This window comes from Seriola lalandi, unplaced genomic scaffold, assembly GCF_002814215.2.
Source record: "Seriola lalandi dorsalis isolate HSWRI2012SDOR001 ecotype SW California unplaced genomic scaffold, Sedor1 jcf7180002054590, whole genome shotgun sequence".
NCBI classification, from domain to species: domain Eukaryota; kingdom Metazoa; phylum Chordata; class Actinopteri; order Carangiformes; family Carangidae; genus Seriola; species Seriola lalandi.
Window position 1 is genome coordinate 62535 of NW_019525143.1, and position 5638 is coordinate 68172.

General features: G+C 44.2%; 1 protein-coding gene across 1 annotated transcript in view; it reads left to right on the forward strand.

Annotated features, from left to right (window-relative positions):
• Positions 1-1797: 1797 nt before the first annotated feature.
• Positions 1798-5638, forward strand: part of hapln1b (hyaluronan and proteoglycan link protein 1b) — a 19592-nt gene continuing 15751 nt past the window's right edge. Inside the window, exon 1 of the mRNA XM_023419046.2 lies at positions 1798-1946. The gene's annotated coding sequence lies outside the window, so the exon portion shown is untranslated. The remainder of the gene's footprint in view (positions 1947-5638) is intronic.

Sequence of the window (5638 nt, forward strand, 5' to 3'; positions counted from 1 at the left end):
TTTTATTGGAGCACTCAGAAAACAGTCAGCCAATCAGAAGAGAGGCTCAGAGCCTCCTCTCTTCTGATTGGCTCACAGACCTGTTGTTACTAGAGCTGCAGAGAGAAGCCTGAGAGAGGAGATGTAAAACTACACTGAGACGGTTTTTATATCTTCTGATGGATCAACACTTCTAATAAAACACAGAAGAAGAACGTATACAACAGTAAAGACAAAACAAAGAGGCTGAAGAGAAACTCTCTGTGGCTTCATCACTACATGTGACTCCTCTCACTTTACACCCAGTGATTTGATCTATTGTTAATATTAAAAGATTTAAAGTCAGATTATGTTTCTGGTTTGTTTGATTTCAGCAGATTTATTGACGTTCATGTGAATCGTTTCAGTGATGTCCTCAGTAACCTGAGAAACTGTTTATTATGAGACTCAGCTGTTTGACGTTTGGCTCTGAGCTCTCATCTTTAATACACTGTCACTGTAATGAGCTTTAACAACAGAGACAGAGGGATGGAGGGGAGGAGGGAGGAAGGGGGTAATAATGAGTGTAATTAATTCTGGGGTGAAGACGTTGTGAAACATTCACCACAGCATGTGGTTTGTCTGAGAGGAGACCGACCCAACACCCAGGAACTGTTCCTCATTAAACACAGGAAGAGCTTCGTCCCGTTCAGCTCGCAGCTTCTCAGAGAGACCAGCCAGATACAGGTGTAACACACAGGTGTAACACACAGGTGTAACACACAGGTGTGCTGAGAACAACAGGTTAGTTAGGGTTTGTTTTTATTCACCTTGAGTCACGTGACTTAACGTCACTCGTCTCTTCCGGTGAAGAGGAAAACATCAGATCTGTGTGGAGTGATGATGAGGAGGAGGCTGCACCTTCCTCACATTAAACGCAGTTTAACGCAGTTTCAAGTTAAAGTTACCCAGGTAACGATGAGTTAACCTGCTCGTTGAAACTGCTGCTTTTTTATTCCTCCGCGCTGGCGACATTTTGTTTTTCAGGTTGTCCGTCCGTCTCATTCTCGTGGACACGATGTCTCTGTGACGCCGCGAATGTTCGTTGGCACAAATGTTTACTTGGACTGAGGATGAACTGATTACATTTTGGTGGTCGAAGGTTAAAGGTCAAAGGTCAAGGTGACCTCAGCTTCACACAGTAATTGCGACATCTCACACAGATGGTTCGTATTCCCTCTGACTCTGGATAAACAGGGATGTGACCTGGAACTAGTCTGAGTGGAGGAGGGATACGACCACGAGGAGGTGGTTCTAGTTTTTCTTGATCCCTCAGCAACACTTGTACTAAAAGACCAAGTGTGTATCATTAAACATAAAAGGTGGACAGAGGCTGATCAGGTGCAGAGTGATGATGGACGTGGAGCAGATCTACAGCTCATGGTGTGTTATGGAGCAGAGGGGGAAGGAGGCAGGGGGGAGTTTGTCATCGTGTTGAGCAACAGGGGCTGTAACCTCCTTTGTTTGAGCCTCTGCATGAAGTGGGTGTGATGCTTCAGCTGAGATGTGTCACAAGACAACAACCCAAACACTACAGACCCACTGCAGATCACTGCAGTGATGTGATGTGATTTTTACCTTCTGACTCTCCTCTTTCCATCTGGAGGTTAAATCTCTTCTTTTTCTTTGCGTAAAGTTTCACCTGCGCGCGTCTTGGCGGTGCGCAGAGCGCAGACTGCTCTCATCACAAACTCGGGGAGGAGGAGGAGGAGGAGGAGGAGAAGGAGGAGGAGGAGGGCGCCAGGTCGCTGCCTCACGTCTGGGTGGATCACAGCGGAGGGAAAACATCCGCACCGCCTGTTCTCCTCTTACCTTGACGATAATCGTTCCGCGCTTCAGTCCGCGTCCTGACCGCCGGAGAGTCCAGACTGTCCCCGCAGCAGAGCGCGCAGAGAGAGGGAGAGAGAGAGAGAGAGAGAGAGAGAGAGGTAAAGTCCTGATGTTCCTGTCATTTACAGCCAGAAAAACCTGCGTTAGAGAAAAGTTAAAGATGATTTAAGATGCTTTTCTCTCCGGTGTTGGACAGACTGTTGCTTAGTGAAGTGATGGACATTTTACTGATGGTTTTGAGATATAAACATGTGGCTTGTTACAGAGATCAGTGTCAGTTGCTGTTAAAAGATGTGAAGTTTAAAAACTAGAGTGTCACGTGATTAAATCCTATTTATTGCAATAACTGACAGACACTGAGCTGCTAGTCTGAGGAACATAAACCAGATGATGAACCTTCAGATCAAAACAGAAAAGACAATCTACAATAATTAAGACATTTAAATATATTTGAAAAAGTAAAATAACAAGCAGTTATCATGAACCTCCTCCACAACCATAAACTTTATAATTAGAAGGGAAAATAGTGATAATGACAAAGCAACAAAGCAGCTGCATCATTTAGTTTATAAATAAATAACATTACAACAAATGATATCATATTATTATAATTATATGATGATGTGTTTCTGTGGATCTCGGCTTGCAGTGAGTGTGTGAGCGGAGCAGTTGAGTTGTGCAACCTGTGGAGACGGAGTCAGTGCGTCTGGGTTGAGGTCTGGTCCAGAACCAGGATTTCAGAGACCGGGTTCTGGGCTCCGGTGTTGTTTACAGCCGCCGTCCTGCTGGAGGAATAAGAGCTGACACGTTGTGCAGAGTTTGTTTTTGCTGGAGTTGATCCTGATGCACAATGAGCCAATGATTGGTCTGGTGGGGGGGCGGATTAATGATCCAGGGGTCCAGATGTGGGGGCCATGTTTTCCTTGCACTTCTGGATGCACAATATTCCAATAGCTTCATGTTTGTGTTGATAATTGATTATTGATTCGTGGTTTGGACCAAACAGCTTCGAGAGGATTTACTGTTGCTATTTATTTTGCGTCTTTATAAACTGAATATATTTGGGTTTTAAAGTGTTGGTTTGACAGAACGAGACGTTTGATTACGTCACTGCTTGTTCTGAAACTGTGACGTTTTAAAAACTAAACGATCGGATGATTCAGAGAGAAAAATAATCTGAAGTTTAACTGATAATGAAAAGGATCGTTAGTTCGTCAGCTAGAGAGAGGATGTTTATTTCTCTGTGGGTCCCTGTTTTATTTGCATCGTTTACATGATGCACGAGCGCAGTAACGCGCCAACAAGGGCAGTGACGAAGAAGAAGAAGAGCGTCAGCAAGGAAACATGGACGTAAACTAAATTAGAGGAATTAGAGGAAACTCTTCACGTCTGTTAAACCCTGTGTCGCGGTGAGAAACACTGAAGGTGAATATAAACTCAGGAGTATTTTTCTTCTATTTTTCTCTTCTTTCTTCAATAAAGAGAGAAAAGTGAGGATGGAAACATTATTTTATATATGTATGTATTGATCATCATATTTTAGGTTTCTGTGGTTATTTGGGGCCCTTTAAACCCGGGGGCCCCTGGCAGAAACCAAATGATAAAGTCTGTTCCTGAGACTCTTGATTTAAAGATTTGGACTCTGTTGAAACAGCCGAATCTTCTCCAGTGAATATTTGGACTTGATTGATTGACGTATTGGCTTGTTGCCACGGGATCAACGTCCATCAGAACAGAGAGAACTGTGGAGGGAAATTCCTCTCTATCATCTTCTCTCCTCAGACTCGCTCGTGCACTCGCCGCGCGGCGGCGCAGAGCGTCGTGTTTGTGACGGTTGTCATAGTTGTGGTCGGACGGATTGTGCAGCGGAGCCGCAGTGACTCTCAGCCCAACAACCCCTCTCTGTGTCCCGGCTTAGACTTGGCGGCTCCACCCTGACCCCCACCCATTACCCCTGCACCCACCCAGCCAGTACACACACACACACACACACACACACACACACACACACACACACACACACACACAGTCAACTTCAATTTGTGTAACTCAGTGGTGATGAGGAAACAACAGGTTAAATTAGTGTGCGTGTGTGTTTCTCTTGTGTGTGTGTGTGTGTGTGTTTCTCTTGTGTTTCTCTTGTGTGTGTGTGTGTGTGTGTTTCTCTTGTGTTGGGTGTGTGTGTGTGTGTGTTTCTCTTGTGTGTGTGTGTGTTTCTCTTGTGTTGGGTGTGTGTGTGTTTCTCTTGTGTTGGGTGTGTGTGTGTTTGTGTGTGTTTCTCTTGTGTTGGGTGTGTTTCTCTTGTGTGTGTGTGTGTTTCTCTTGTGTGTGTGTGTGTGTGTGTGTGTCTCTTGTGTTGGGTGTAGATGTTATGGTAATTAAGAAACAGTCTCTGTATTTCATGAATAGACGTTTCTGTCGTGTTGTGTAATGTGTTTGCCATCTACTGGCTGCAACTTTAAAGGCAATACTCCTCTAAATAGTGTGTGTGTGTGTGTGTGTGTGTGTGTGTGTGTGTGTGTGTGTGGGTGTGTGTGTGTGTGTGTGTGTGGGTGTGTGTGTGTGTGTGTGTGTGGGTGTGTTTTCACCACTGTTTGTGCAGCAAACACCTTCCTGAGGACGTTTTCTGAACTTTCCCCTGTTTAGCAGAAATATAAATGAAGCAAAAACATTTATTCAGGCTGGAGATGTTGACAGAACTTTATTCACTGATTAAACAAATAAAATAATAATAAACTTTATTTATAGAGCTCTTTTCATACAACTGATGCTGTACTATAAAACCCAAATTCATCAGCCACTGTAGCAGAAGCTGCGTGAACGACAGGATGATGTTTAGCAGGTGTAGGCTACTATCAAACAGGTTTACCATTTTATTTTGTTGTAATAGCATGCTAACATTAGCTAATTAGCACTAAAGACAAAGTAGGCTACAGTTGAGGCTGATGGGAATGTCAATGGCAAAATGTTACCATGCTAACCTGCTAAACTGAGATGGTAATCATTATAAGAGATTTTAGCATGTTAGCATTGTGACTGTGAGCTGTTAGCATGCTAAGTACAGCCTTGCAGAGATGCTAAATGCGGCCCATACTTGGGCCACACGCTTGTGTTTCTTCTGGCCCAGTATATGGCCTGTTGTACGGCCCGAATCTGGCCAATATACGGCATGATTGTCAGATTCTACTTCCACATCTGGACCAATTCTGGCACACACACAGAAAATCTTCCGGTTTCCTGTAAGATGTGGAAGTATACGGGCCAGGCTCGGGCCTAGGACCCAGGTGTTTCCATTTGTGTCTTTAAGCTAAGCTAAGCTAACCCCCTCCTGGCTCCATCTCTTTACTTACTCTTTACTTCAAAAATGAGTCGCATTTCCTAAAATCTTAAACTAAACTAAGATATTGAATAATCTCAGATATCTCATCAACCCACTGACGCGAAGGTAAATACATCTTGATTTCACACAGTTTGTAAAGCAAGAAACTGAAGGAGAGGAAACGGGGCGTGACCCTAAAGCTCGAGGTATTAGCCTGTTTTATATCATATATATCATTCGTCCGTGACCGGTGCTGAACTTTGACCTTTGGCTTTCACCTCTGACACCCTGTGAGGGGGGATGAAGAGAGGATACAACCCTGCGTACACAGACGTCTGCTTCTTTAAAAACACGGAGCCGTGCTGGGATGAAGAACCAGATTAAGGTTAAACTGTGTGGCGCTCTTCGGGGTCGAGGCAGGCAGTTAAAAGAGACAGCAGAGCGCTTCGTCGTAAATTAGGTCCTCACAGT